At 36.1% G+C, this 21,263-nt stretch overlaps 1 long non-coding RNA gene across 1 annotated transcript; it reads left to right on the forward strand.

The window, feature by feature from the left end:
- Positions 1-867: 867 nt before the first annotated feature.
- LOC131403175 (uncharacterized) lies at positions 868-20,592 on the forward strand. Its single transcript, XR_009219261.1, has 4 exons — positions 868-948; positions 10,158-10,221; positions 19,208-19,303; positions 20,541-20,592. It is a non-coding gene; the product is annotated as an uncharacterized LOC131403175 (long non-coding RNA).
- Positions 20,593-21,263: the final 671 nt, after the last annotated feature.

The raw sequence follows: 21,263 nt of genomic DNA on the forward strand, positions 1-21,263 counted from the left end.
GCCACTTGAGAGGGATCTTGAGATGAAGGCTAGGCTCGATGCACATATTCAGTTTGTCTTATTGAACCAAACATGATGACTAAATTAAAAACCCTATAATCAGGACCATAGCCCACTTAAGATATTGCCTTTATTAAAATGACTAAAGTTTTATTAAATAAGAACTGACCGTAATCTTTGCTTTCCGTAGTTACTTCTGAGAGTGTAAACTTCATCAAATATTTGAAATCCTTACACGGAAGCTGTGACTCCTGACCTGTTGGTTGGAGCCTACCTCCAAGTGCAAGCTTTGAGTTTATAAGAATGGGTACCTATAGCTGTCGAAAAGGCAGGAGGAAAATTAGATTCCAGGAGTAATAGACCCAAGACTCCTGGTTTATTCAACATGGGACTGGCTCGTTGCAGAACTGAGAAATACCTTTTTATCTCTCAAGTTTTAGGCTTATTTAACATTTCATATGGCTATTTTAGATTCCAAATATTATTATCTAGTATAAAAGAGTGCTTTATGTTTTTCTTAATTCTTAAGATGCACAGTAGTCATGAACAGTAATAAGTGTATCATTGAAGAATTATCGTTGGAGCATTGATAGGATTTAAATTCTGTATCTGTACGGTATAATATTAGGTTCTCATTTTAAGCTTTATATTTGAAAAGCCGGGTATAGCAGAATATTAATAGTAATGTAATAATCACAAGAGTTTCAACATGGTAAAAAAGTGCTAGTAGGCAAGTATGTATTTGGTTTTCAAACGGTATCTAATTGTTCTTATCAGTATCGAAAGATCCTGTTACTGCATGTGTCCTTATGTTTTATTTCGTTTCTTTTAGGTCTCTTTTATTCAAAACCTTGTATTTTGTGTAGAAAGAGTTTACCATGTGCCTGATTTTGGTGTCTGGGAAAGAGGAAGCAAATATAATAATGGCAGCACAGAGCTACATTCGAGGTAATTTGTTTATTTCTAAGGGTTTTTTTTTTTTTAATTTAAATGTGTGGAATTTGAATATGAATAAAAATCAAAAGTATTAGATGGGAACTGTGGTTTCTATGTTAATTTCATCTCTTTTTTTTTTTTTCTATGTGATGCAGATGAAATTCACTTAAAATTAAACCAGAAGAGTCTGCTCTCAGTGCTGATAAACAGATGCAGGAAAGGAGCAGGGTGTCTTTCCCAGCCTCCCGTGGTGTTGGTACATGCATATCAGCCTCCAGTCCACGGCTTGGCCTTGCTGCTCAGCCAAGTCATTTTCTTTTTCCTCTTTACAATGACACTCTTTGAAAGATCAAGGAAATTAAAATTGCCAAACACCTATGTATATACATTGCATGTAAAATTCCCTTCCATGTTATAGAGCTGATTTTTGTCCTAATCAGAGATACTTATACTCTTCATATAAAACTTAACATTCATTGTTTTCTCTGAGAGGTGTGGTCACCATCTTGAGCTGTGGTTTAGGGGGTTTGAATAAACAAGAATAGTTGATAACTTATGTTAGTAGTTTGTGAATTTCCTTTACTCTTTAGGGTGAGGGAAATAGCTTTAATGACTGATTGCACCTTTCAGATGTTGTAAATTTTTGCCCAGGAGGTCATCTTTTAACTAAAAAGTGTAGCTCAATGAGTCCTATCCATTTCACACTAAAAGATTTAAGAATTTAAAGGTGATTAACTATAGGTCAGTTTACATCATTGAGACTTGAAGTAGAGAAACAGTTTAAGAAACAGTGGTTAAGAGGAATCCACAGCTGTATATTTTTTTGGGTAGAAGAACTAATCACACAGAAAACTAAGCCAATATAAGATATAAACTAAGATATAGAAACTGGCTCCAGATCTCTAGCTGTGTATCATCTCCATGCCTCAGTTTCTTCATCTATAAAATGAAGATAATAATAGTTTCTACTTTATAAAGTTGTTATAATGATTGAGTTAATATATATGTAAAGCATTTGAATACCTGGCATAAGTGAGCACTAGAATACAAGTGTACTCACACATTTAAGAATATTTTAATAACAAAGATTGAAACAAAAAGGACTTCAGTTAACTCTGGGTTAACTAAAATACAAACATTTTTCTGTAAGTTTTATGATTCATATGAGGCATTTTTATAGTGCACAGCAGAATAGTAACAATCAGTGAAGAAGTCAGTGAAGTGGAGAAATAATTTGTGGGAAAGTTCAGTTCAGACATTAAACAAATTCTGGCAAATATTAAAAATAGGAAGATAATGTTATATTTCAGCCATAATCCAAATTAAGTTCTCAACATTTTCCAGATTATCAAATTACAAGAAAGAAAGTGGATTTGATTAGAAAAGGTGATTTTTAAAAATTTACCTTTCTAGCATTTATGATTTATCAGACCTTTTATCTGCGTTTTAATAACCGTTTGATACATGCCAATGTTATCCCACTGACATTATTTTCAGTATAAAATATTTGGAGTGGCGTTTTTCCTGTTTATAAAAAGTGTAGTAAACTCAGAAAGAACCTTGGGTGAAAGATACCATCCTAGAAAGTGAAGGTGTTGGAAGGTTTCTAGTGAAAAAACAGGCTCCAACTTGTTTTCTTGTAACTAAGGTGCTAATCTTTAATTGAACCATTAAGGATTGTATTTCAAGGCTTGGAAGATCATTATATGATGTTCTTTGCTACCTTTTGCATGCAAAATTAATCTTAATTGTAGCAGGCCAATTATATTCAAATGGATGGGTAATGAAGTTTGCCATTAGGTTTGGATGACGGGTTTTATACATTTAACATTGATCTTTTAATTTTCTATGGTATAACACTTTACAATTCTCCATAAGAATTCTAAACATTTTTTTCAAATGTGTCTGACCTCACATCTCCACAAGCCTTCTTGGATGTGTCACCTCTGGTGCCAAAAGGGTCTATTTTGACACTGCAGGCGGACTTGGCACTGAGGGACGCAGTGATAGCGGTAGTGGTGGGAGGCCAGTATCTTTCTGTGCTCAGGCCTGGGTAGTGGAATGTGGAGCTGCTGCTTAGCCTGTTGCTGCTGTAAGACATCCCAGAACTGTCTGTGCCTGGTTGGATCTGATCTTTACTGCGTAGTGCAATACCCCGTTATCTCCTTAAGCTGTCCTCCTCATTTCAGACAGCCTGAAGTAGTCTACAGTAACTCTTGCTGTAAGTACCCACACCACCCTTTTTGCCTTCTGGCTTTCTTTGCCGTTCTCCCTCTAGCTGTGTACTATACGGTCCTCCTTAGCAGGAGTCAGAGAAGAGACAGAGCACAATCTGACTGTTGCCTTGGTGCTCACTAGGGCCTTGGCCAAAGCGACTGGCTTGGTGAATGTTCCTTTCTTCCCTTATCACACTGGGCACATCCCTTCTAAGCTGCAACTTGATCAAAGAAGGTTACCACCCCTAGGCCCCCAAAACGCACGCATAGTATTCTGAGGTCAGAGCCTCCCTTTTCAGCATCCATTCTCAGTGGTCCTTTAATAATTGCAATCTGTGGCACTGTCCAGTTACAGAATATATTTTATTTAGGTCAGGCAGGGAACATTATTGCCTTTTATACGGGAAGAAACTAAGGTTTAGAAGGTTTAGCGATCTCCCCCCGACCCTGCCTTTAAATGATACACCCCAGTAAGTAGTAGAACCAGAACTGGATTCCAGGTGATTGGCCTCCAAGTCCAAAGTTGTTTCTGCTCTTTCACGTTGTATTTTCAAGTCTTAAAAAGTTTTTCTAAAGTTTGAAAGAACAGTAGGGTATATGCTCTTGGTGAAACTGTTATAAGTTTCAAGTATATCTTTGTTTAGTAATCAGTACAGCTTGATTCAGCTTAATGCTTTGATCAGACCCTTCCTGATCTGCCCTTTTCAGCCCCAGGTTTGCTGGTATCCCTTTTAGTCCAAGTTTTTGAATTATTTAGTATTTCTTAGATAAACCCTAGAATTTTTTTCTGAAAGGTGATCTCTTTACATTTATCTGAACCGCATTCTAGCAGCTGCCTCACCCTTTTCAGGGCTTTAGGAAAAGGATCCATTGCTCTAGGCTCACTATGATTTTCTTGAAATGTTTCCTAAGCAAGTGTTCCCTGCTTTCCTGGTTTTTCTGTTGACTTGACTTTCCTCAAGTGACATGCTCCTTTCAGTTTCTCCCAGGGTGTCTGGAACTGTGTCAGCTAATTCTCCTCTTTTCTCTTGTTCAGGCTCTAACAAATGCCTATGTATTTTAAAATCCTATATTATTTGATTTAATTACATTTTCCTCCATATATCTTTTTGGTACCTATTTATTGTAGCACTAATTCTTAACCCCCAGAATTACGTATCCAAGTAGTCTTCTCAGCTGCTCCAAGTTGAATTAAAGTATTTTAATCTTTATATTTCCCCTTCCTCATTTATGTGAGGATATTCCTACACCTTGGGACTACCTTTAAACCAAAATTCTTTGTTTTGGAGAAGAGATGAGTCATCTATAAGATGTGAATTGAATCTTCACCAAGACTAACTTTGAATTTTTTGGCTGTTGGGAAGAAAAAGGAAAATTGTACTTAATAACTTAGTAATGTGGATATCTGCCCAAATAGAAAGAAAAGTTTTTGAAACATTAACTCCTAAATAGAACTTTCTATTTAAGAGCTTAATTTCCTTTTTTACTTTGTTAAATCTTATATTTGTGGTACAAAGAAGACTGTAGAAGCAAAGAGAATTTAGAAATTTAGATCTGATTTTTCAGTTTTTTTTTTTTTTCATGGTTTTATGTTCTATTCGCTTGGCTTTTCCAATAAAGAAAGCCATCACTAAAATATCAGATAAGTAACCATCATATCACCACTTTACTCAGTTTAAGATGCTTTTAGTGACCATTTTATTCCACACAGTGCTTGTTATTTAAAGTAGCTACTTAATCTTCTTAAATCATTTTTGATGTTCCAGTCATTGAACTATGATAGAAGCAACTATCCCTCCGTTCTGCTTCATTTTATATATTTTTGCTGTACTGAACAATTCATCAGCACCCATTAAAACTATAGTCCTGTCAAGTCCTTGCTGTTTCAGGGGATATGATTGGGTGGCTCAGGGAACTAAAGCATAGTGTTAATGAGCAGGAGGATGTGAATTTAGTTCTCATGCTTGTCAATGAATTTTTTGGATTCTGTGGTGGGTTATCAATCACTGAGTCCAAACCCATCATCTTTTCTAGAAAAGCTTTGAAATATGCAACAAACCACTTTTATTACAAACTATCTCCCAAGCGAACATCACTTCATTTTAGCCCTGTTAAATGAATGTTGAGGTAACACTTTTCAAGAATCAGATTGGTGAATGTTCTACTGGTAGTATTCACCTAATATTAATATATTCAATAACTAATTATAGAGTAATTTAATTTTCTGAGAATGTCTTGTGCTAGTAAAATATTTTTAACTCTTACAACAGTATGTATTATATTTGACAGTAAAATGTAAGATCACATTAGGAGTATGTTTGAGTTTCTAAATAGCTTGCTGTAGCCAGAGATTTAAATAACCAGTAGATAATAAAGTAACATATTTGTGAATTTCAGTTAAGTCCAATTATTTAACCAATTGCATTGGGAAAGAAAGTTAAAAGAGAAAGAGTTCCACATTTACTCTAGTCCAGGTACAGTGTTTGTTTTTTTTTTGTAATGCTTTATTTAGAAGACAATTTCCAAATTCATCCTTTAGCTGTCTTGTTAAAGACAAAACCTTGAGTTAGCTACATCGTGTATCTCCTCCAGCGCAGTATTTCTTTTGGATATTTGCCTTTTGAATAATTTATTTATTCTCGCTTCTCAAAATACTACAAACAGTCTTCATAACACATGTACCTCACACTGTAAGTGGAGGTTTTCTGGTATTACTCAGTTAAATGCATGTAAATGTTTGTGCGTTGGGGGCTATAAGGGAACTCCTAGGACATCAGGAACACATTCTTAAGCAAGAACACCAGTTGACAATGGATGTTTTTGCATGAACTGTCAGAATAGATGACCCCTAGGGGCTCTCCTAACCCTTAGGTTCCAGGAGTCTAGAATTCTTATGCAGGTACTATTTGGTTTCCATTTGGAGCGTGCAAGGCTGAGTATGATTGGCCTACTTATTCTGGGTACGTGATAGAATTAGGAACCTGACTTAGGTTCTTTTCTGGTTACCTATTGTTGCCAATAAACTACCCCCAAATTAGAGGCATAAAACAACAACAATATTTTATTAGTATTAACTCTCATAGTTCTGAGGGTTGCTGGGCTAAGCTAGGTGGTTCCTGCTCAGGGTCTTTTATGCATTTTCCATCAGTTGTGGGTGGGGTTGGAGTCAGCTTGATGGCTTCCTCACTCAGGTATCGGAATGTTGACTGGAACCTTGGCAGGAGCTGTCTGCCACAAGACTTATATGAAGTTTTTTCATATAGACTTCCTCACAACGTGGTGGCTGGGTTCCAAGGTCCAGCGTCACAAAAGAGAGGGCCAGGTGGGGGCTGTATTGCCTTTTATGACCTAGCTTTAGAAGTCATGCAGTATAACTTCCACCACATTCTATTTGTTAGAGTCAGTAAGACCAGGCCATATTCTAGTGAGGGGAATAAGACTCCACCTCTTGATGGGAAGACTGTCAAAGAATTTGCAGACATGTTTTAAACTGGCATATATTTTTCGCTTGGACTTTATACCTTCAGGTTCTAGGCCTTGTCATTTCTCTGTTTTCTTTTTCCTACCTTCCTGTGGGTTCTTCAGCATTTTTTAGAATTGCGTATTGATTTATCTGTAATGATTTTGAAGGTATCTTTTTGTATAGCTTTTTAGCGATTGCTCTAGGTATTACATTATATATATAAACTGAGTGTACCGCGGTCATTATTTCACCCACTGGAGGCAAATATAGAAGTCTTACCTCCATTTATGTCTTGTTACCCTCCCCCATTTATATTATAGTTATCATAAATATTTTTCCCACATGCATTTAGAACCCACAGTGTTACAACTGTTGCTGTAATTGTCAAACATAATTTATAAAACTCAAGAGGAGAAGAAAATCCTATCGTGTGTACCCATATTTTTGCTTACTATATTTTTTCTTCCTTTTTGATTGTTCCAAGGTTGATTGGTTGGTTGGTTGCTTGCAATCATTTTGTTTTGAGAATTTACTTTAGTCATACTTTTAGGGTAGATCTACTGGTGACAGATTTCTTATTTTTCTTTCATCTGGGAATGTCTTGTGTAAATAAATAAACAAATAGGATATATTTACTGGTATAAGATTCTGGGTTGACAGTTCTTCTGTTTCAATGCTTGAAAACACTTGCGCCACATCCTTTTAGCCTTCATGGTTTTTGGTAAGCAATTCATTGTCATTCCATTGTTTTTCCCCTATAGGTAAAATGTTGTCCATGGCTACTTTAAAGATTTTTTCTTTGTCTTTAGTTTTCAAAAGTTTTGATGTGCCTAGCATGGATATATTTATTTTATTCTGATTGAGTTTCACTCGCTGCTTGAATCTGTAGCTTTTTGTTTCTTGCAAATTGGGAAGTTGTCTGCCATTATTTCAAGTACTTTTTTTTTTAGCTCTGCCCTTTTTCTTCTCTCCTTGAGGGAGTCCAATGACATGAATGTTAGATCTTTTGTTATAGCCCCAAAGGTCCCTGAAGCTCTCTTCGTTTTTTTTTTCTAGTCAATTTTTTTCTCTTTTGTTCTGATTGGATAATTTCTATTGTTTTATCTTCCAATTTGGTTATTGTTTCCTCTTTCTCCCCCATTCTGCCATTGATCCTGTCCACTGAGCTTTTAATTTTTATTATTGTAATTTTTCACTTGTAAAAACTTTGTTTACACTTTTCTGTTTCTTAGCTGAGGCTTTCTATCTTTTCACTTGTTTCAATCATATTTATAATTGCTCATTGAAGAATTTTTATTATGGCTGTTTTAAAATCTTTGTTAGATAATTTTAACATTGCTTTCGTCTCAGTGTTAGCATCTATTGATTGTCCTTTTTCATTCAGTTTGGCTGGGTCTGGTTCTAGACATGATCAGTGATTTTTGATTGAAATGTGGACATTTTGAGTATTATGTTGTAACACCCTGAATCTTATTTTAACTTTCTATTTTAGCTATATTTTTTTGGCACCACTCTGCCAGGGGAAGGGGGCAGGGTCATCACCTCATTACTACTGGGTAGGAATGTAAGTCTAGGTTTTTCTTTGATATCCAAGATGGAGACTCTTCATTGTTGCTGGGTCTAGTTGGGATGCCTAGTTCCCCAGTAGGCCTCCACTGATACCTCCTTGGCTAGGAAGGATAGGAGTGCCTCATTACTCATTCCCAGTTGGCCTCTACTTATGGAACAGGGAGAGGATATGGCCTCTTTGCAGCTGGGCATTAGTGAAAGTACTGACTCTCCATTGGACCTCCTCTGATGCCATCCCAGCAGGAAGGGTAGGTTCACCTCATTACTGGCAAGCAGGTGTGGAAGTCTAGGCTTTCCGTGTGTTCTCCACTGACGCTGAAGTGTGAGGGGGGAGACTTCTTAACACTCATTGGTAATGAAAGTCTTGGCTTCCTTCTTGGACTTCTCTGACACCACACGGCAGCTGAGAGGGTTGCAGGTTGGGTGCAGTTCCTTATTATAGACTCAATGTAGAAGTCTAGGTTCCCCACTAGCCTTTACAGGAGTGAGTGGGGGTAGGGCCACAGTTTTCTTTTCTTGAGTGGTTCTTCTCTAAATTTTAAACTGTCTAAATTTTGAGTGGTTGTTGTCTATTGTGTTTTGCTAGGCTATCCTTTTCCTGGTCCTCTGGCTAGAGAGAGCAGGCTTTTGTTGGGGCTTTTTTTAATACACCTACTGGCATTTCCTGGTTTTTGGCTTCTTTAGCTCTAAGTCTGGTATATTGGAGGCAAAAAGGAAACTCAGGGAACTTACCAAGTGTTGTTCCTAGAATCCTAAGGCTCCTAGCCAGTCTGCCTTTCCATCTTTCTGAGGCTTTTTATTTTTGTTATGTGATGTCCAGGGTTTTTTGTTGTACTTAGTGAGAGAAATAGGGAAACTTATGTCTACTCCACTTCCCCATCCATGTATTTTAAAAGGTTTCCCACCTATTTACTATCCTGTATTAAAAGTAATGCATACTTGAGAACATTTCATGTAAACAACCCATTGAAAATGTAGATAATGATGATTCGAATAGCTTAGAACAGTGGTTCTCAAATTTAAAGTGCATTTAACCCCCCTGGGGGGCTTTTTAACACTGATTGTTGGGCCCCACTCCTGGAGAGGAGTGAGAATTGGCATTTCTAACAAGTTCCCAGATAATGCTACTGCTCTGGGGACCACACTTTGATAATCACTCCTTTAGAGAAATGCTGAAATGATGACAGATCATTAATTTTAAATGATATTAATAGCATATGCATTTGCTTTTAATAAAAACAGAAAAAATGCAATAAGTAAAATAAACTGGATATTAGATCTAAAATATTTAAATGTTATTTATAAGATGACAGTCATATTTTTAATGAAATTTGGGTCTTCCCATTTTCCAGCACTATTGTATGTGGCATTTGAGAGGGCAAAGGAGTACGTATTTTATTATAAACAGAACAATATAGCAAAAAATGAGAGGTATGATGATCAGTTGTTTTGTGAGCATAAAGTAATGCCTATTTTATTGGACTCTAAGCAAAGAGTATTTGAATGGGTATATTAAACCCCACTCTGTGGTAAGTGTATGATGTGCAAGAACTTTTTTTAAGGCTCAGAGTTGATATCAGAAAAGCTCTTTTACATTGATCTGAGCTAATGATGCGCAACCTTGTTATTACTGTGCACATATTATAATATACCTTCCTCTAAAGTTCATCTTTTTTTTTCTTGAGTTAGTGAATATAAATGATACTGGAATTAAAACTACTCCCATCAATAGTATGACCATTTGCCTAGATCAAGGTGAACTTAGAAATATTTTTCCCAGAAGATCACTAACTATAAAAAAGAGAAATTAAAATAGTGAAATGTCAGACTGCGATCTCTTAGACATTATTCTTCCTACAGAAGTTGTTCTAAGTTTTAATAAAGAAACTTACTTGTGAATATTCATCAGATAATGGTTCTTATTTTGTAGCCAGATATATTAGAGTTATAAAGTATTTCCTTTTCTCTTTTAGCTCTGTTGGCTTAGCAAAAGCAGCTCTAGAAGCAATTAATGGATTCAACCTCTTTGGCAACCAGGTAAAAAAAACAGCAATAGTAACAATAAACTGTGATTGTTTTTCTGAATTATGTTTTTAATTAATTTGGCCATTCATTAACCAAGTTGTTCCTTATGATCAGAGAATGTCTGAAATTTATGTGGCAGACCGTGGTTGAACAGACTTTCCTTTGAATATGATTTGCCGGTTAAATTTTAGTTTTCTAACTAAAAAACATTGCTTAATTAGAAAGAAAAAAATCTCCTCATAAAGAATTCTCATTGTCTTTGTTCGCTAGCTTTTTCCTCAGGTCTCTTGTTGAGCTTTCACAGTTTTAAATATTCCTAGCCTTATATATCATATATTTTCCATATTAGTTCTCATGTTGGTTTCAACTTAATGTAAATCTTATGTAGAGGGGAATTTGTGTAATATGTGCAGCCAAAGAATTGGAAATTTTAATCCTAGCTTAACCCTCAACTGGCTGTAATTATATGTCTAAATCTCATTTTCTTCGGGATAAAAGAGAAATCCTAAGGGTTGCCTTAAATTTTCTTAAAACAAGATCTTTAACAAGTCTCTGCACCCAATCAAGTGACCGTGGACTGAGTTGTCAATGAAAGGGAATAAAATGTAGGAATACATGTTATTACTCTGGATCAAGAAGTAGGCTAATTGTCTTTAGCAATTTTTGTAAAGATTCTTAAGATGGGAGGGCAAAGGCAGTTTCCAGCTGATATTATAATTAACCCTAAGCTATTAAAATGCTTGGTGGTCTAGTGGTTAAGATTCAGCACTCTCGTTGCTGTGGCCTGAGTTCGTTTCCTGGTCAGGGAACCTCACCACCCATCTGTTGGTTGTTATACTGTGGCAGCCGTGTGTTGCTGTGATGCTGAAAGCTATGCCACTGGTATGTCAAATACCAGCAGGGTCACCCGTGGTGGACAGGTTTCAGGGAAGCTTCCAGACCAAGGCAGACTAGGAAGAAGGACATGACCACACATTTCTGAAAAAATTGGCCATGAAAACCCTATGAATAGCATTGGAGCATTATCTGATACAGCACCAGAAGGTGAGAGGATGGAGCAAAAAGACCAGGCGGGGTTCTGCTCTTCGGTACACAGGGTCACTAGGGGTCGGAACGGACTTGATGGCACTAAAAACAACAACCAATTAAAATGCCGAGTCAGTAAAAATACATTTTAGAAAGTTATGCAGATATGCAAAAGGTAACATGGTTTTTGTTATGGCAATTATAATACTATGTACCCGAAGTCTTGAATTTAAGAAAGTTTTAAGTTGAAGTGTTATAGTACAACTGCCTCTCTTTCACTCCCTACATCCACAAACTCACTTCTGTTCTCACTCTAACTTCCTCTTGGAGGATGGACTCTGCTTACATCCAGGACATGAAGAATGAAGAATGAACATAGACATGAACGGATTGGGAAGAGGGGAGCAGCACCTTATTTTGGGTGCCCAAGACTAAATCGCCCACTTCCCACACTCTTCCTCCTCTCTCAAGACCTCTGGCTGGAGAAATGGAGAGATCAGAGCTCATGGGGGTTTGAGGGGTGTGAGCCTATCGAAATCATGATTATTAATATTATGCCTCTCCTGGAGATTCTTGGTGCCTCTGGCACTGATCTCTTGGCTTATGTCAACATTTCTTTCTCACTGGAAGAGTCAACATACTCATGGAAGTCCCACATGTATCCTTCAGTACTTCTCATTTCCTTTTCACCCTTGCCTCACTCTCAGTACATTCATTTAAATTAGTGTGTACGTGTGTATGTATGAATTTGTGTGTGTATATGTGTGTGTGTATGTCTGTGTTTGTGTTTGTGTATGTATATAGGTATATTAGATAGATAGGTAGGTGGGAAGGAAGGAAGGAGTATGGCATAAAGGTATAAAGGCATAAACATGGCATAAAGGTATGGCATTGTAGCATTATTTACGATGGCCAAGATATGGAAACAACCTAAGTGTCCATCGATGGATGAATGGATAAAGAAAATGTGGTAAATATATATACAATCATGCGTTGCATTGCGATGTTTTGGTCAACAATGGACTGCATATATGATGGTGGTCCCATAAGATTAGTACCATGTAGCATAGGTGTGTAGTAGGCTATACAATCTAGGTTTGTGTAAGTACACTCTGTGATAGTCACACAATGATGAACAGCATACAGTGTGCCTAAAAGCACATTTCTCAGAACATATCCCCATCATCAAGTGATGCATGACTATACAATGGAACATTATTTAGCTATGAAAAAGAATGAAATCTTGACATTTGTGACAACATAGATGAACCTTGAGGGCGTTATGCTAAGTGAAATAAGTCAGACAGAGAAAGACAAATAGCATATGATCTCACTTATATATGGAATCTAAAACAACAAAACACCAAGCACATATATACAGAGAACAGATTGGTGGATGCCAGAGGTCGGGGGTGGAGGGTGGGTGAAATAGGAGAAGGGGGTCAAAAGGCACAAACTTCCAGTTATAACATAAGTCATGGGGATGTAATGTGTATCATGGTGACTATAGTTAATAATACTGTATTGCATATTTGAAAATTGCTAAGAGTAGATCTTAAAAGTTCTCTTCACAAGAAAGAAAATTTTTGTAACTATGTACGGTGATGGATGTTAACTAGACTTATTGTGGTGATCATATTGCAGTATATACAAATATTGAGTCATTATGTTGTACACCTGAATCTAATATAATGTTATACGTCAATTATACCTCAATTAAAAAAAAAGAATGGCATTGTATTTGGAGTCAGGAGACTCACTGTACGCTCTGTACTCCCACCAGTGAGTTCTGTGACATTGGCTAGTTGTTTACCTGTCTCGGCTTCCTCATCTAAAAAAACAGGGATAATGATACTAGGACCTAACTCAGAAGGTTTTCATGCAAATAAAAAGCTTAGTATAGTGCTTGGCAAAGATTAAACCCTCAATAAATATTATCTCTTGTTATTGTTAATGAAGTACTGGTAATGTTAAAGAACGGAAATGAAGAGATTGGACTGAAAAGCTTCTAGAGAGTATCTCAAGGAGACTTAGAGGAGTCATGGACTAAATCAATAGTGTTACAGCAGCAGTCTGGAAAGATACAGGTCTTGCTCTTCTGCCTTCCATGGCATACCAAGTAGTGTCCTGAATGGAGTTTTGTGTCTAGGTTGGACATTATAAGGTATTGGTCAGCTCTTTTTTGCAATCGTGCCATCTCCTTTGATGTCCCTGAGTCTTAGTGTATGTTGCTTATGTGTCTGGTATATATACTACATATATGCCTCCACCTACATAGAAGCCCACACGTATACATGCTACCTTTCCTAACTACCCATCTTTCAGGGCTCTGTCTTCAGCCTACTTTTCCCAGGAAGCTTTCATAGATCTCTTAGCCATAACTCTAAAAGCACTGAATTGCTCTACTATACTTTCTGATTCTGAGTTATAAATATACTGCTAGAATTGTTCCTCAGCCATGATGTCTCAGTCTTGGCTGCACAGTAGAATTATTTGCAATACTGATTGCTGGGCTCTACCCCTGGAGATTCTGATTTAATTGGTCTAGGGGGAGACCTTGGCCTTGAGATGTTTCCAACTGCCCAGGAATTGTAATGTTCAGCCAAGGATGAGAGCGACTGCTCTAAGCAGAGTTAATATTGACCTTGGTTAGCTCATGTCCATTCCCAGCAGAGCTGTGTGCCAAATGTTTGCCGAGTTGACTATTCGTTGAGTATTTTGGATGGAAATATAGACAAATAATGTCTTATTCCTTTAGCCACATAGATGTCACATGTTGCAAGTGGAGCTCTCCATGTTCCTTTTTTTTTGGGTAATATCAAACAGTATCCTAGTTTTACCAATTCCCTTTCATTTTTGTTTCTGATGTGGAGAATTACAGAAACCTGACTTTGTTAATGTTAAAATTCCCACCTCTACAGCAAAGTTAAAAATATACCTGCTAAATAGTAGCACATTTAAGAGTGCATATGATCTTTTCAGTGTTTAATCATTTTATCATATTGCTCCATGTACTTCAATGGGCTGTGGTCTAATTAGAAGTCAGTGGCTGGGAAAAGAACTGATGTAACAAAGAAATGTTTTTATTCAAATGAAAACCTATAGAAACCTCCTCAAGATTTGAGGGATTTCAGATCAGATGAATATTCTCAGCTATTTCCAAAAACTGTTGATGTAGTGTTTTAGAAGACCTGATCATGTGTCTTTAACTAAATTAATTTAGAGCTTTGAAAAAGTACACCTATTGATCGCAACTCAGACAATCTTAGATCTTTGGAGCTGGAAGGGCCTTTCTCTCAAAATGAGTGGTCACAGAGTTGAGGTGGCTTTTCACTGGTCATGCAACAAAGAGGCAGAACAGGAATTAAACCAAAGCCACTTGGGAATGAATCTGGAATATCAACTATTAGTACAGGAAATCTTAAATCTTGAATGCTTTCTACCTTTAGAGGTGAGAACTGTGCATTTGCTTTTGAAAACTTTTAAGCCATTTTCTTCTTTTTTAAAAAATTTAATTTTTTTATTGAGGTGTAATCGACATATTAGTTTCAGGTGTACAACATAGTGATTCAGTATTTGTATATATTATGAAATGATCACCATAATAAGTCTAGTTAACATCCAAACCCACACGTAGTTACAAATTTATTTTTCTTGTGGTGAGAACTTTTAAGATCGACTCTCCTAGCAACTTTCAAATATGCGGTACAGTATTGTTAACTGTAGTCACCATGCTGTATATCACGTCCCCATGACTTATTTATTTTATAACTGGAAGTTTTTACCTTTTGACCACATTATTTTCTTCTTAATTGTTGAACTTCTGAATGAGACATCCACTTGGCAAACAGCGTGAAAGGCTTGCCTTTTGCCCTTTTTGTGCTTCAGTGTATGAGATAAGACAAATGTTAATTTTTATTTTTATGGAAAATTGTTGGGTGGAATAAGCTTTTAGCTTTGATAATGGTTATTATGTGTTCTTACACTTCCTTTCTTCTTTTTTTTAAAATGTCAGACTTGTCTTATTATTCAAGGAAAAAACCTTATCATTTAAATCTTCCCTTTGAAAGCAAGTTATTTTTCTTTGGCAGAAAATATCTAAGAAGAAAATGTGATAAAATGGCCTAATGTCTTTAGTGATAAGTTTATAATAAAGGCTAATTTGGAGCATTTAGAAACATACTCATCAATATGAGAATCACATATTTCATCATACTTTCAAATATGTTCTCTATAAATATAGTGACATATATAATATTTAAGTGATATTTGACAATATTTAAATAATAATTTTTAAATAAATTATAATTCACACTCAGCAAATGTCATAGACATGCTAAGCAACAGTTTTGTGGTTCCTGGGTCTGAGTCTCAGCTCTCCCCTTTCTGAAACCCTAAGAATTACTACTCAGGTTCACCTCGCTCTGTAGTTGGAAAGTTCTTTTAACGCATGTGAGTAGAATCTTCTGTAGAAAAGAGAAGCATGGCTTGTGAGAGGGGCTGCTGGAAGCTACTGTTGGGCCAGTAAGTAAAAGTTGACTATTTACATGCCCATTGCCACCACAGCCATGATGCAGAGGGGTAATTCCCATCAGTAAATATCCTTTCTGTAAGAATCCTGCTCTCCAGGCTCTGCCACGGAGCTCAAGAACAGCTTAATGCTGAACTAGGGAAGAAAGTCTCCTGATGGTAGTTCTGTGGTATGATTTTGCGTTCAGAAGAACAGAAATCATGTGTAGTAGATACACTGAGTGGGTTCATCTTGTTTTATGCTTTGATGCTATGTGGCAGCAAGCCTATTAGCTCAGGTTCAGAGAAGTGATTGATGGGGTAAAGAAAGGCCCAGACAATCCTTCAAATCATTTCCCTTTGAATTGAGACTAAAGAGATCAGCAGTGTCTTATGGTCATAGATGTCACCCTTGGCTTTAGGTACCATCTCAAAAGTGTTTGTTGCAGTCATGGAGTCTGGGGTAGATGGTTCAGTGCAGCTCTTCTCCACCATTGGAACTCAAGTCCCCATGACAGTGGTTAGGTTGAATCGTCTTCTAGTGTATTTACTAGAAAGTAGTCATAGAAACTCAGTTTGGGAATACAGTTTGAGCTATCAGTCTTAAAATATGCTCTGTAGATGGAGTCAGGATATGATGGTAGAGTTGTGATAATTTCAGGAAACGGAAGATGAAAATAAAATATACAGTGTTAATCAGATACTTTGGAGTGACATATACATATAAAACATCCTTTCATATTCCTGGTTTTGATTGGAGAAATCACAATACTGACAAATGAGCTGAGGCCAGAATCTAAAAGGTAATGACTAGAGAAATTGCTCATGTTATGCAGAGCATTCAAAGCAATGCAGACATATCAAACTTCCTTTGAAATTTGCAGGCATAAAATTAATGTGTCTGATGATTTAAAGTTGGTGATAATTAATTCCATAAGTAGGGTCTCCTTGATGACTTTCTTAAAAATTTGCTTCTGAACAGGAATAGGTGCCCATGGTCTTAGGTGAATTTTATGGTGAATTTTATCTTCCTGTGAATCTTGGCCCTATGCCTAAGCATGGTATATTTTTTAAGAGGACAGCCACACAATATAGTTAACTAGCATTTGCTCTCACTGTTAAAATCCAGTAATATTATGAAATTATTTTTCCCTTTGTGCATATTTCTTAGAGGCTGGCAGAGGAAGAAACGTGAACAAATACTTTGATGAATTTAGATAAATAAACCATTTATTCGTGGCCAGAAAATAGAAGTTGGCTTGTTTATATTAATCAGATAATGGCAAGAATTGCCAAATTTGCTATTTCACTTCATTATTTACAAATTACACTAGTTAGATTTTATCTTTTAAAAATTCAGTTCAAGGCAGACTGATTTGGCATGCAATTAACTTTATTAATTATGAGCCTAAGGATAAATTATAAGTCCTGTTATTTTTGTGTATTCACAGGCTCCCAACATCTCATACCTATTCATTTCTCTGCTGTTTGTTCTAACTACCCTGCCGGCTCCCCTTCCCACAAAAATTCAGATCCTAGCTTTGCTCTTTGCCTTCTCCATGAAGTATCCCAGGTTCCCTATTTTGTTTTTTTATGTTACCTTTAGAGATTTATTATCATTATTATTCTCTCATCTAAGCCACTCACTTGGTACATAGGCCCATATCTTGGTACATCGTCATGTATTGCCTGCCATGTGCAGTCTTTTTGTTTTGTTTAATATTCATCTGGTTAGGACTGAATATCACCTGGGTCAGCTCCTTGAGAGCAGAGGTCAAGTTCTATCTTGTTTTCCTCAAAGCAGAGAACACATCACTCTGACAGTGGCAGATACCGCATGAAGCTTTGTTGAATTCAATTTTGTCAGTGGGTATGAAAACTAGGGAATTTCAAATAATAGAAAGGACAGTTTAGCGTTAATCTGGTTGTAGAATGACAGCCTCACTCATTTCTTCTTCATTTATTAATTTACTCGTCAGAGTTAAAACAGATTTAAGAAATGATATTATGAATGAGAAATCATTCTATTTTTTTTTTTTTTTGGTGAGGAAGATCAGCCCTGTGCTAACATCTGCCAATCCTCCTCTTTTTTTGCTGAGGAAGACTGGCCCTGGGTTAACATCTGTGCCCGTCTTCCTCCACTTTATATGGGACGCCGCCACAACATGGCTTGCCAAGCGGTGTGTTGGTGCGCGCCCAGGATCCGAACCGACGAACCCCAGGCTGCCGCAGCGGAGCGTGCGCGCTTAACCACTTGCACCACCGGGCCGGCCTGAGAAATCATTCTATTTTATGAGCTAATACTCATGTATGTACATGGGTTAACAGGAAAAATGTACATATAGTGAGTCTGATATTTGGAGGTAGGGCCTAGTACCACTAGACGTTGAGTTTCAGTCTAGGTGATTGATTTGAGGTATTTTAGTTTCAGAGTGAATGCGTCTTTGAAGTTGGTGAGAATTGGAATGATAGTTCTCTTCTTCCCTTCCCCATGTGTTTTTCTGAGTATTCTCTTATAATGGAAGCTGTATTTGTATTCCAGTTTCATTCTCTGTGTTTTCAAAATGTTTAGCTCCCCAGTAAAAGAACAAAGCTATGTTTACTTATGGCTATGCTCGTAAATATGGAAAGCACTAATGGCTAAATATTAAATTTTTTTTAACTTGGTTAGCAGACCAATTGACATTTTTTGTTACACCTGTCTTTTTGTTCAAGTTTTTTGGCTCTTACTTGAAAGATATTTTTTATTGTGGGAAATTGTATAACTTAGTCGTTAAGGTGTGGGCTTCTGTGTTAGAGACTTGATTTTGAACCCGTGCTCTGTTAAACTAAGATTTAGCATCTTTTTCAGTAAAATGGGGATAATAATCCTCTATATATGGGGATTAAATGAGATAATCCATGTGAAGCATAAAGCACAGTGCCTGACACACAGTGAATATTAGCTTTTATTTGCATTTTTATTATTTGAGATTCTCCTGTCTCTATATTTTAATCAAGTAGTTTTTATATCTATAATTCTAGATTGTATCTAAATTTGCTTAGTTTGATCATATAATCAACATTCTTTATTAGGACTGTACAATTCAGATTTTGTGAACTCAAATTGGTTCTTGTTTTATTCCTTGTCAAAAATGTGAGTAAACTATTTGTATTTTTATTAACATAAATATCCTTAATTGATTAGGTATCTTATAATCAATACATTTTGATTTATAAGAAGACTGAGGAGAAATAGGGAAATGTAAAAATAACATTTTTTATGATTATAAAATGAATGTTTATTGCAAGAAATTTGGGAAATGCTGAAAGTATAAAAAAAGAAAATTAAAATCTTCTGTAATGCCACTCTCAATGCAACCAATGTTAGTGTTTTTGTGAAATTTCTTACAGTCAAAATGCCCAATGTTCTACAAGTCGTTTTTTCTTAATTTAGGAAATGTTTTTCTCTTTCTCGTTCCAGGGCTGTTCTTGGTCGATTATATTTGTGGATCTCGATGCTCACAATCGCAATAGGCAAACTTTGTGCTCACTCTTACCCAGAGAATCAAGATCTCATGTGAGATATTTTTATAATAAATTAATATGAGCTATCGTTTATGATTGTTATGTAATTTTGTTTACTTTTCTAAGAATGTGTTCCAGAATGTTAGAGGTTGCCAGCAGAGAAGAGAAGAGAGAATAGACGTTGCCTCTCACTTGCCTGGTCTGTGGAGGTCTTGTTCAGGAAGTGAGCAGAGCTGTGGACACAGCTGCTTTGTCTTTCGAGTCTTTTGTAGAACAGGAGAAAAGTAGACCTTTTATTTTTTCAGGAGGGAGTAGCAACATTATACCAAAATGAATTTTTTTGTCACAGAATATTAGAAAAATATTTTTCATAATTTATATTTCTTTTGAATAAAATTATTTTTCATGCTTCTTTTCTCTCATTCGAGTCACAATTTTTTTTGTCTGATAAACTTTTATATGCCTATAGTACTCAACTGTGGATTTTTATAGGGGTTATTTATGGCTCTATTCTTAGAAAACACTCAAAATGGAATAATTTAATTATTTAAAAATAACTGTTTTATAGAAGTAATGCAGGATTATGATAAAAGAAAAACAAAACCCACAAATAAGCAAATAATAATAATATAATATCCACTCGTTATTCCACCACTCAGTTATAATCTTAGGGTGACAACATTTGTGTTTATATGTTTTTATATATTTTTATATGCATATATACTTTTCATTTTATAATACTGGGAGAATATTGTTCATAATATTTGATAATCTGGTTCTATGAATGGACATGTTTCCAGATCAATAAATGTTTCTACAATATAAACTTTAATGGCTGCTAATTTACTTATCTAATTGTTGGACATTTAGATTGTTTTGTGTTTTTCACTGATACCAAAAAATTGTTATGAGAAACTAAGTTTTAATGATTAGTTATTGGTGTTAAATTTTTACACACTGCCTTAATTAATATCTTAAAGTTTGAGTCCAGTGTTGAACCTTGAAAATACTCCTTATTGGTGAATAAAGTTTTATCTCCTCTGTAAGCTTCGCTAAACCATACCATATAAGCGTCTGTGTGTCCCTTGCAGCACAGCAATCTCACTGTCAGTTAAAGACTTTTATTGACTTATTTCTTGACTTATTTCTTATTTATTTACCTTTTATTATCTATTCCTTATTTATTGACTTATTTTTATCGGCTTTTCATCTCCATGATTCTCCTTGGGCTGTGTTGATCATATCACTGCAGGCACTTACAGTCCCTTCTTTTTTTTTATTGCTGCCAGAACACAGATGCTGCCCTGCTCCCCTGCATCACTTACCCTGCATTTGCCCTGGATGATGAAGTTCTGTTTAGCCAGACACTTGATAAAGTGGTTAGAAAATCAAAAGGAAAATATGGATTTACACGTTTCTTGAGAGATGGATATAGAACATCACTGGAAGATCCCAACAGACGCTGCTACAAACCAGCTGAAATGAAGGTATCAAAAACTATTCCATATCAGGGCATAACAGAGTGGTCAAAAGCACCGATTGAGGAGTCAGACTTCTTGGGTTTGACTTCTGGCTCTGCTACTTACTAGCTGTCTGGCCTTGGGCATGTTAATTAACCTCTCTGTGTTAATATTCTTCATTGGTAAAATAATAGTACCTACTATTATTGGTCCTATTATTGAGGTTCTTGTGAGGATTAAATGAGTTAGTATGTATAAAAATGCTTAGATTGGTGCTTCGCACATCGTAAGCACTTGATAAGTGTTAGCTCTTACCACCAGTGAAGCCCATTTGCTCATATGGAGCCACATTGATTCATCGGGTGAATAATTCTTCTTTCACACTTTCAGAACTCTGCCTGCCTGTTTCATACCATTTGTCTCATGTAATAGAAAATATCTATTTGTGATCCAATTTTCAATCTGTTAAGCAAATGCTCTTTTTTTTTGTTTCACTTAGACACTTCCCTTTGAAATATAGTCCTCTAAATAATTAGTTTTAAAATATTTTCT

Source organism: Diceros bicornis, unplaced genomic scaffold, assembly GCF_020826845.1.
Source record: "Diceros bicornis minor isolate mBicDic1 unplaced genomic scaffold, mDicBic1.mat.cur scaffold_55_ctg1, whole genome shotgun sequence".
Classification (NCBI taxonomy): Eukaryota; Metazoa; Chordata; class Mammalia; order Perissodactyla; family Rhinocerotidae; genus Diceros; species Diceros bicornis.